At 35.1% G+C, this 11,728-nt stretch overlaps 1 long non-coding RNA gene across 1 annotated transcript; it reads right to left on the minus strand.

Annotated features, from left to right (window-relative positions):
- Positions 1–3,363, minus strand: LOC147487742 (uncharacterized). Its single transcript, XR_015201978.1, has 7 exons — positions 3,326–3,363; positions 3,157–3,229; positions 2,463–2,641; positions 1,580–1,750; positions 995–1,075; positions 525–823; positions 1–314 (listed from the first exon to the last, which is right to left on the minus strand). It is a non-coding gene; the product is annotated as an uncharacterized LOC147487742 (long non-coding RNA).
- Positions 3,364–11,728: the final 8,365 nt, after the last annotated feature.

Below are 11,728 nucleotides of genomic sequence, written 5' to 3' on the forward strand. Positions count from 1 at the left end.
CCAGATCCAAAAATCGTGCATGGGCTTGGAGCCATGTTTTGGGCCAGAGAATCAGGCCCAAAACCCAATTCTTTCGGTCCAAAAAGACCTCTTCAGCTGCAGTTCGCTTCAACAGACTTTTCGTCCACTTTTGCTCCTCTGATTGGGTCAAGGCTTAGACCATTGGAAAGCTCTTTCCGAGCCGGTCGTTTTGACATAAGGTAGACCCAATTCCGAGGTCTGAGTCCAAAGATATGGCATTCGGAAGTTCTGCTGACTGTTGCTTCTTTATCTCGCTAAAGTGGCACAGTTCTGCACATAATGGACTTTGAAGCCTGAAATGCATAAAAACACGTAATCAGTATTAACTCTTACTTATTATTCACATAATTGGTCTAATAGTATGATTATTAAGGGGTTAAAACTACAGTTTTGGGCTCTTATCAACAAGCAGCTGACTATGCCGCCAAAATCCACAAACAACAAACAAGGTCATAAAAAGTGGCAATAGCTAAGGAAAAGATAAACAAAAGATATTGACTCACCTACTTAATCATATACAGACGCAGAGCAACTAGTTACTTCATGTTCCATAGGACCAATGAAGCTGGATAACAACAGAGTGTGATAGGAGAAACATTGTTGACCACGATTTCAAGAGAGAAAAAGAGTTGTACAGGTAGAAGAGAGTATACACCACTGCACCACAGCACTGCATCACCAGTCCACTTCATTACCAGTCACACCACTGCACCACCAGCCTACCACCACACACTGCACCAACAGTCCACACACTGCAAACCACCAGTCCACCACCATACACTGCACACCACCAGTTCACACACTGCACCACCATTCCACATAATTTTATGGCATACTGCAAGTGCAAACTGAATACGAGCCTACCAGGTCTAAACGAGCCAATAGATTCTCAAAGTACATACTTCAATTGTGTTTTGAGGGTCAGTCATTACAACTTCAATTGATTGTTGATCAATGGAATGAATATCCTTACCTTATACCATGCCCAGGACCACAGTTAATATTGGTTATCCTGATGTCTGAAGTGTGGTCTCCAATGGAGATGCAATCATCCCTGTAAATTGTAGTTATAATTGAAAAAAATAAGCTTCGATCTATATATTCTCTTAAGAAGTCACCGAGAAAAATCAACCAAAGAGTGCTATTTACCACCGATGCTTGAAAGCGATCAATAAAAACATGCTTAGATCTGTCTATATGGATACCATATGTGTTGGCTGGTTTTTGGAGCACTGATTTTCAAATTTGTAATATGAAAACCATTCTAATTGTCTTATGCCAATATCTGTATTTGCACTGTCAATGAAGTGAAGATCTTTGAGATAACTATTGGACCAGAATATGAACTTGATAACCTAACAACAAAATTTAGCTATTTTATCGAAATTTATTAACAAATATTACTAGATGCGAACATATACCAATCAACATATAAATACTTACTATTGCCGCCATTTCCATGCAATCTTGCAAATTAAAGCAAGCTGAGATGATTAGCATTAAAAATTGCCGAACGTACTATTCCAAAACATGTTAATGGGGCAGAAATGTCGGTTACCTTGCTGTGGCTGTTGCGGCATGAATTAGACCACCAATTTGTACCCCATCCATCAATAGTGCCATAACCATCAACTATGAGATCAGTAACACGTCTAAATGCAAGCCATTGGCTTGAATCAATCTCGTCCCACGTTTTGGTATCTTGAGGAGATAATATAGTTCCAAGTATCTACAAAAGAAGAAGACGTAGTCAATCACCAATCAAGAGAAGTCTTTCTAACTTGAACCATAAAACTCCACTGTATCGAGTATCGACATGGACATTATTAGGATGATCTTTTGGAATTGCTACTGTTTTGGCCATGTTTATGTTAGCATTTTTACTTTAAGTTCTCAAAAACATAATAAAAAATGTACTTCGATTTTTTCTAGCATGTTTATGTTAGCATTTTTGTTCTTACCAAGTAAAAATAGGTAGAGATTTTCTAGCTATACCCACTATAATCAAACAAAGTAAATACAGGTAGAGAGGTTTCTTTCCAAGTATGAATGTTTTTACGTGTGTTTTTTTCCCCCCTTTACAACCAGATTATCAAAGCCTTTATCTACCCAGATTAACATATTCTAGTGAATCAACCAAGTACACTACAGGGATTTGCATACCCTATCAAGTACCCAGATTAACATATTCTAGTGAATCAACCAAGTACACTATAGGGATTTGCAGACCCTATCATATGGTGGGTATCATCGAATGTGAACAATATATACCACAGGAAGCTTAGACCACATCATCAGTTAATCAATTGTAACCCAAATTTCCAACAGATAGCTAAGTCAGTTAAACAGCATAAACACGTAAAAGCAAAAGTGCAAACAGGTGTTTGTTGAACATGAAGGAATTTAGGGTTTGTTCGATTCAACTTCTTTGGAAAACTTACCCCTCTTAGTTGATAAGTTCATGAGATGGAGCATAACGTGAAAACTGTTTCAGACCCTAAAGAACAATTTGAAAGAACTCCAGCAATTAAACTGCTTGACTGCTTGTTATTGCTCAAATTATTTTTGTGTACTCATCCGCTTTTTCAAGGTCGCCAGTACATTGGAGAAGAAGCGTTTCCTGAGAGTGAAATGAAGCTAAAGAATTCTTATGTACACTAATTAAATTTAACATGAAATGAAGTTGTACAATTTTTAAGTCAGATAAAAACGTACAAGAGTGGGAATTTACTCAATTTAGATCCATCATCTACAAAAGAGACCTATCTAAGTATAATTATCATTACCTAAAATTTAAAAATTCTCATTACAGATCTAACGAAATTAAAAAGTACATAAATATATAATAAAAGAAACAAAGATGAACCAAATACTTCTATAGATACTTTGAGACGACATTAAAGCTGTAAGATATAGAAGACATTGTCACAATCTCATAAACCTGCTTAAACCCTAGCATCCACAACACTTGTCCATAAATTTTTAATTTAACAGTAGCACAAATAAAATGAACACTGTTACTCTCCTTCCACCAAAGGTACTTTTAAGTGTTTTAATACTTCAGGAGTCTCAACGCAACATTGTTACTCTCAATGCAAAGAATTAATTTAAAACAATAAACTAAAAAAAAATAACCTTTCACAGATCCGAATTAACTGAAAATATTGCAAAGCTCGCTCCAGCGCCTCGACAAAAATAAAAATCGTACCTTTAAAGCAAGAAAATTTGGAGCAGTATCAAGCCAAGAAAAATTGAAGTAGTAATAACCCAAGTGAGCGAGAGAGAGAGAGAAAAGGGTACCGACAGTGAGAGCTAGGGAGGAGACCTAAGAGTGTAGCGGCGCTGAGTGAGAGAGAGAGAGAGGAGAGAGATTAAAGTTAAGGTTATCTTTTATATTTCGACCGAAATAACAGAGCGTGATTTTTTTTGGTTTCCTTCTTTCGTGAAATTTTCAAAATTTTGATTTGTAACACTTCTCAAACGATTTTTAAGTGTTAGATATTAATTCCTGAAATTCACCCGAATTAAAGTAACACTTAACAACATTACTAACGCTTATATAGCGTTGGCAATTTTCTAACGGTAAAAAACCGTTGCAAAGCAAAAAAGGTGCGTGTTGCAAATATCCTGTTATGGTGTAGTGAACTTTTACTTGCAATCCTAAATGGCTCAAAGTTTAAAAATGTATTGACAAGATTGCTCCTAGATATACATACGTCAATTTCCCAGAAATTGTTGCTAGAGTACGTGTTTGAGATCAAGTTGCATGAACTGATGACGGATTTACAAAAACGTAAAAGTTTGGAAAAGCTTGGGTGGGTAAGTAATTTACTGATTTAGTTATTTTCATAACTTTTTCTTTCGTAATTTATTACTTCTTTCATAATTTATAGACACCTTCAAATATATAATTAATATTAAATAGATGCTAAAAAAAGATTAAAAAAAAATATGTCTAAATGATCATGATGGAATATAGACATGCACATACCTAGCTTTTAACTCTTGAAATATATTTGAATGTCCCTTCAAACAATATAGGTTAGCTCTATCTTCATGCTGGATCTTATTCCCTTTTTCACTTTATTGGATTCAACTTCAAAAAAGTACAACGGAAATTCAAAGTAATGTGTAGAATGAGTGAACTAACAAAATATATATATGATAACTTGCTGGAAGACAAACAAGTTGCTATTACACATACCTATGTGCAAGCACTTGAATTCCCCTTCAAACATGTTGTAGATTATAGTTAAAATTAAAATAATTTCTTAGGCTATTATTAAGCAAACTATATATACGATAGGCATATACACATACCTAGGTTGACGCTGTTGAGATCTGCTTGAAGACCCTTGAAACCACCTTGCTTAGCTCTATCTTCATGCTGGAACTTACTCCCCTTCACTTTTTTGAGATAAAAATAGAAGACATTAATAGTTTATCAACTTTGACATGTACAAAAACTAATTAAAACTCCTATTACAAATACCTCAGTGGAAGCACTTGAAAACTACTTGAATGCACCTTCACACAACATATCTAAGCTCTATCTTCATGTTTGAGACTACTCCACTTCATAATTTATTTCAATTGCTTATGTTAGTTTGCAACTTCTTTACGTAACATCTGTACACAATTTGTTGCAAAGTCTGTAGATTTACTGTTAAATTTTACTACATGTTATATTATTAGAGTATTAAAATATAAGACTAAATTCCAATTAATTACAGCTCTCTACACAATAGAGTTCCAAAAGATAGGCTTACCTCATGCTCATATCTTGCTATTTTTGGAAAACTCAGCAAATCCTTCTGATAAGCACCCAAAAGTGTAGTTTAAACCCCTTAATATTATTCTATTTAGGCCAATTATGTTTATAATAAATAAGAGTTAGTAATATTTATGTGTTTTTGTGTATTCCAGGTCTTGAAGTTGTTTATGTGCTTAAAGATGTCATTTTGCATAGAAAATGAGTCAAGATGACTGCTGAGGAAGTTATACATATAAAGCCCACAAATCATGAAGAAAAGTCTTTTTCAAGCTCATTCAAAACTGGGAAGTCAAAGTCAATTTGGGTAAAAAAAAATATAAAAGTCAATCGAACTTAAAATGGGCATATATTTGGACTCGGGCCTCAGAATTGGGCCTTTTTTATGTCAAAACGACCGAATCAGAATAAGCTTTCCAATGGATCCAGTCTTATCCTAATCAAAGCTGTAAAAGTGGACGTAAATAGCACTAAAATAATTTCCAGCAAAATTTGCCCTTTTAGACTTAACCTAATGGACTTTGGGCTCACTTTAGAGGCCCAAAATTCCCCTTTTTGGCCCATACACGAAAATATAACTCTAACTCTCTCCTATATAAAGAGGGTTAAGGCTAAACTTATTCTCTCCTTTCTCCCCTTAATCTCTAATTAGTTTAGTTTAGCTTTAGTTTAGTTTAGGGTTAGTTAATTAGTTTAGTATGTAGCCTCCATTAGAAACCTTCAATGAAAGCTTAGTTTATTCAATTATTCTTTATATTATTATGTCTTTATATTATTGCTTTAGTATAATGATTCCGATGGCATAAGGCTAAACCTCCATTAGAGGGGGTTTATGAAGCCATGTGAGGATGATTGATTAACTAGAATGGTTGTTATTTAGAATATAGTTTCAAGTTTGATTCTCATGGTTGCTTAGAGTTAAAAACCATAATAGTTAAACTAGAGTTTAGAGCCACCATCAAAGAGATTTGTGGTGGAGCTAAACTCTCATGCTAGTGGAACCCTGATCCGAGAGGACTTGGTGTTCCCTAGGGATCAATAAGCAATTCGATAATTAACCTAATGATCAATCGAATTGCGTGGTGGATTGACCTTCTCTAATATCTTTCTCTCATTTAATTCTACTATTTTGTATCTATTATTTACTGTTTTCATATCATTATTACTCTCTCATTAGTTAATAGTTTGATTAGTCTAGATTTGTTACAAGTACGTGCAAGCAAGAGTGGAGAACACGATTACTTTCCCTTTATCACATGATATTTGAGAGTATTATTATAACTTGATTAAAATGAGATTAGTATGTTAAACAACATGTTTCACAATTAATTTAATTATCTTGTCACCTTCTACACCTTCTCAAGTCCACGGAGTTATATCTGCCGAATCGCCTGACCCTGCTGACAAAGTTGCATATAATGCAGTTGTGGAATTCATGATCCATGGTCCATGTGGCGATTATAAACTAGGTTCTCCGTGCATGGTCAAAACTGATGATGGAAATAAAAAATGCGCTAGGCACTATCCAAAACAATTTTGTAGCGAGATAACGATTAACAAGAGTGACTTAACAGTCTATATGAGGAGAGACAATGGTCGAACTGCAAAAAAAAAGGAGGAATAACTCTTGATAATAGATGGGTCATTCCACACAATATAGACTTGACTGTGAAGTTCCAAGCCCACATAAATGTTGAACACTGCAACAAAGCAAGGTCAATCAAGTACATATTCAAGTATATTAACAAGGGAAAGGATAGAGCAGCTGTAATGATTGTTAAGAATACAGTGATAGACAATAATAGTAAGCAACAAATTGTCAAGGATGTTGATAAAGTATCAAACTTCTTAGACTATTTATTTCTTTCTTCCGATCCTCTGAAGGAGTTTGGAGGCTTCTAAATAATTTTGATATATAGTACAGAAATCCGAGTGTCGAGAGCTTTCCATTCCATCTTGAAGATCAAAATATGGTATATTACAGTGAGAAAGATGATCCAAGAGTTGTAGTACATCATGAAAAAGCGTCCAGAACAAAGTTTACAAAATGGTTCAACGCAAATGAAAGTATGAATTAGCAAGGACACTTACATATGTCGATTTCCCAACTAAATTTGTCTGGAATAAAAAGTATAATAAGTGGACTCTGAGAAAATGACGAAAATCAGTTGGACGAGTTTACTACACACATCCTACATTAGGGGAAAGGTTTTACTTAAGAATGTTTCTTAATGTTGTTAAAAGACCTAGGAATTATGAAGATATTCTAACAATTAATGGAACCCCATATCCAACTTTTAAAGCAGTGTGTCAAGTAATCCTTCAAGTACTTTGATTGTCCATCTACTACTAATAACTTTTTTGTGACATAGTAGGTAATCCTTCAAATACTGCAATTGTTTCAAAATTTTCTGGATATTTAAAAACTTACTTGGTTGCAGACTCTCTATATATGTCCAATCCCTGGAAAATGAGCGGAACAGGATGTTCTATACCCAACAGAATTTTTAAACAGCTTAGAATTTTCTGGAGTACCGAACCACAATCTGAAGCTTAAGCGTGGAGTCCCTATTATGCTGATGCGAAACATGAATCAAAGTGAAGGACTTTGTAATGGTACTAGACTCAGAATGACAAAGATGTTAGGAATATACAACTTAACTGTACTTACTCGTTACCAATTACCAAACTATACAATCCTTTTGTCTTGTAAGTGTCTTGTACGTCTTAGTTAAATCCGAGCCTAGTATAGATACATTATGTCTTTAAGATAGATTTTCCCCCTCACGATGCTTGAAGGTTGATTGGAAACTGTCTCCCAAGATAGAACGGATTTCCTTCTATAGAAAGCTAGCACTTTAATTCTATAGAATCAGCGATCACAACATAGTATTTGACTAAGAACAGAGGGAGAAGAGAAAGATCATCAATGTGTGATCTGGTGTGTCTATCTCTCCAAATTCATCCACTATTTATAGGTGAAAAGTGCCTTTTTGAAACTACACAGTGACTCTTTGAAAAATTTAGGCACCTCTTTGAAAAGTCACATGTTTCGAAAGGATGCACCATTTCAGCATAAAACATTGTTTCGAACCAGTGCCTATTTCAAAAGGTCGCACCTTTTCGGTATAAAGCACTGTTTCGAACCCGTGCCTATTTCAAAAGGTCGCACCTTTTCGGCATAATGCACTATTTTGAATTTTCGGTGTGATGTTATATTTCTTAAACTTTTCAAGAATCGTCTCAATGTAATGAGATTGTGATAGAACAAGTCCATCCTCTGTCCTAGATATCTTAATTCCTAGGATAACATCAGCGACACCTAAATCTTTCATGTCAAACTTACTAGACAATATTTGTTTGGTAGATTTTATGACATCCATATTCCTACCCAAAATTAGCATATCGTCTACATAGAGACAAACAATGACACATTCCTTTTGAGTGCTTTTGACATAGACACACTTGTCACACTCGTTTATTTTGAAACCATTTGACAACATTTCATTGTCAAATTTCTCATGTCATTGCTTAGGTGCTTGCTTTAATCCATATAAGAATTTAACAAGTTTGCAAACTTTCCTTTCTTGTCCAGGAGCAATAAACCCTTCGGGTTGTTCCATATATATTTCTTCATCTAACTCACCATTCAAGAATATCGTCTTTACATCCATTTGATGTATCTCAAATCCATGTATTGATGATATTGCTATTAGCATCCTTATGGAAGTTATTCTTGTAACTGGAGAGTAAGTATCAAAATAATCTAATCCTTCCTTTTGTTTAAAGCTTTTGACCACAAGTCTAGTTTTATACTTGTCGATTGATCCATCAGTTTTAAATTTCTATGTGAATATCCACTTATATCCCAAAGTCTTGGAACCTAGTGGTAAATCCACCAATTCCCATGTATGATTTTGCATTATGGATTCAATCTCGCTATTTATTGCTTCTTTCTAATAAGTAGCTTCTGGAGATGACATTGCCTCCTTGAACGTTTGAGGATTACTTTCCAACAAGTATGTTAGAAAATTAGGTCCAAAAGACGTTGACATCCTTGACCTTTTGCTACATCTAGGTTCCTCCTCAATCTTGCTTTGTATAGGATGGTTACTAGTTGTAGCATCTAAAGTTCTCTTTGTTGAACTTGGCTCTATACACATGTTATACGAAAACGTATTTTCAAAGAATGAAGCATTCCTTGACTCAATAATCGTATTAACATGTATATCTTGAATCTTTGATTTATGAACCAAAAAATGATATGCACTACTATTGTTTGCATATCCAATGAATACACAATCAATAGTCTTGAGTCCTATCTTTACCTTCTTAGGTTTTGGGATTTCCACTTTTGTAAGACACCCCCACACTTTGAAGAATTCGTAGGAAGTTTGATGACCTTTCCACAATTCGTATGGTGCTTTAAGTGTCTTCTTGTTAAGAATCTTGTTGAGAATGTAATTGGCAGAAAACAAAGCTTCCCCCCACAAATCCTGGGGTAAACTAGAACTTAACAATATAGCATTCATCATCTCTTTTGGAGTTTGGTTTTTGCGCTTAGCAATACCATTTGATTGAGGTGAATAAGAAGCCGTAGTTTGATGAATGATTCCATGTTCAGAACATATACCTTCAAAAGGTGATTAATATTCACCCCCTCTATCGCTTCTTATAGCCTTAATCTTTTTGCTTAGTTGATTTTCAACTTCATTTTTATAGTATTTGAACACTTCAATTGCCTCATCTTTACTTCTCAATAAGTAAATATAATAGTATCTTGTGCTATCGTCAATAAAAGTAATTAAATACTTCTTACCACCTCTAGTTTGCACGTACTTAAGATCACATATATCTGTGTGTATTAAGTCTAGAGGTTTAGTACTTCTTTCAATGGAATGAAATGATGATCTAGTCAACTTGGATTAACATGTCCAAATTAATTAATCTACGCAAAGTATCATAATTAACATGTCCTAATCTACCATACCATACATGTGAAGACTCAATCAAGTAAACAGAAGATTCAACTTTATTAGCGCTCTTTGGCACAATAGTAAAACAAGACATCCTAAAGAGCACATCCTGAAGATTGCCCTTACCCACGAATATATCATTCTTAGTTAGTACAAATTTATCATAAACAAAGACCAACTTAAAGCCATTATTGCATAGCAGCGACCCAGAAACCAAGTTCTTGTGAATGTCAGGCACATAGAGCACCTCATTCAGAGATAGTTCCTTCCCAGAAGTCAACCTCATCACCACCTTTCCTTTGCCTTCAACCTTGGACGTAGAAGAGTTTCCTATAAAGAGTTGTTCTTCTTTTTCCACAGCATGATAAGTGGTGAATATCAACTTGTTGGAGCATATGTGGCGAGTAGCACCAGTATCCACCCACCATTCCCTTTCATTTCCAATCATGAGACATTCAGAAATCACAATAGATAGGTTCATGTCATTAACATTGTCAGAAAGCTTGTCCATTATCACATTTGCTTAAGTCTTTTGTTTTTTGTACTTCTTTGGCTTGTGACATTCACTTGCCTTATGTCCAGCCTTCCCACAGTTATAGCACTTGCCCTTGAACTTAGTAGGCATACTACTCTCTTCACCTTGAGCTTTGTCTTGGCACTTCCTCTTTCCCTCAGCACTTGATCTTTCCACAACATTGGCCTTTGCCACCATGGGATCCTTGCCCTTCTTCTCAGATAGACGGTTATCTTCCTCTATCCTTAGATGGACAACCAGTTCTTCAAGATTCATATCTTTGCATTTATGCTTAAGATAGTTCTTAAAATCCCTCCAAGATGGTGGTAATTTCTCAATCATAGCAGCCACTTTGAAAGATTCTCCTAGGGTCATTCTTTTAGCAATGACATCATGGAGGATTACTTGAAGTTCTTGGCCCGACGGTCTTACTATCCGTCATTTTGAAATCAAGAAATCTGCCAACTATGAATTTCTTCATGCCAACATCTTCACTCTTGTATTTCTTGTCCAATGAATCCCAAAGTTCCTTAGTAGTCTTGAACACACTATACACATTGTATAATTAGTCAGCCAACCCGCTAAGGACATAATTTCTACACAAGAAATCAGCATGAAACCAAGCATCCTTGGCTAAAACCTTCTCCTTGTCGGTTTCATCAGGGCTTACATCAGGAGCCTTATCCCACATAAACCTTGCCAAGTTAAAGGTGGTCAGATAGAAGAGCATATTCTGTTTCCAGCACTTGAAATTAGTTCTATTGAACTTTTTAGGCTTCTCCTCATGAGGAACAGAATGGGGAACAACAGAAGGAACAATAACAACAGGTGTAACTGGTGGTGTTGCCATATTCTGACATACAACCACACTTTGTTATTCCTTTAAACCAAAAAAGAAAAGAAAACATAAACAAATTTTGTTCGGTAAAGAAGAAGAAGAAAAAGAAATATGTCTTAAGTTGTAGGAAACTTATTCCAAAAAATATACTTATTATTAAGTAAACAAAAAAATCAAATTGATATAACAAATATATCATGATCAAACCTTTAGTTCAACGAATGAACTTAATTTACTAAGGAAAAATCTGTCTTAAGTTGTTAGGAATATACAACTTAATTGTACTTACTCTTTACTAATTACCAAACTATACAAATCTTTTGTCTTGTAAGTGTCTTGTACTTTTTAGTTAAATCCGAGCCTAGTGTAGATACATTATGTCCTTAAGACAAATTTTCCCCCTCACAGTGCTTGAAGGTTAATGGGAAACTGTCTCCTAATATAGAACGGATTTCCTTAAGACAGATTTTCTCCCTCATGGTGCTTGAAGGTTGATGGGAAACTGTCTAGTGTGTCTTTCTCTCCAAATTCATCCACTATTTATAGGTGAGAAGTGCCTTTTCGAAACAACACAGTGACTCTTTGAAAAAGTTAGGCACCTCTTTGAA

The sequence above is a fragment of the Coptis chinensis genome, chromosome 7, assembly GCF_015680905.1.
Source record: "Coptis chinensis isolate HL-2020 chromosome 7, ASM1568090v1, whole genome shotgun sequence".
Classification (NCBI taxonomy): domain Eukaryota; kingdom Viridiplantae; phylum Streptophyta; class Magnoliopsida; order Ranunculales; family Ranunculaceae; genus Coptis; species Coptis chinensis.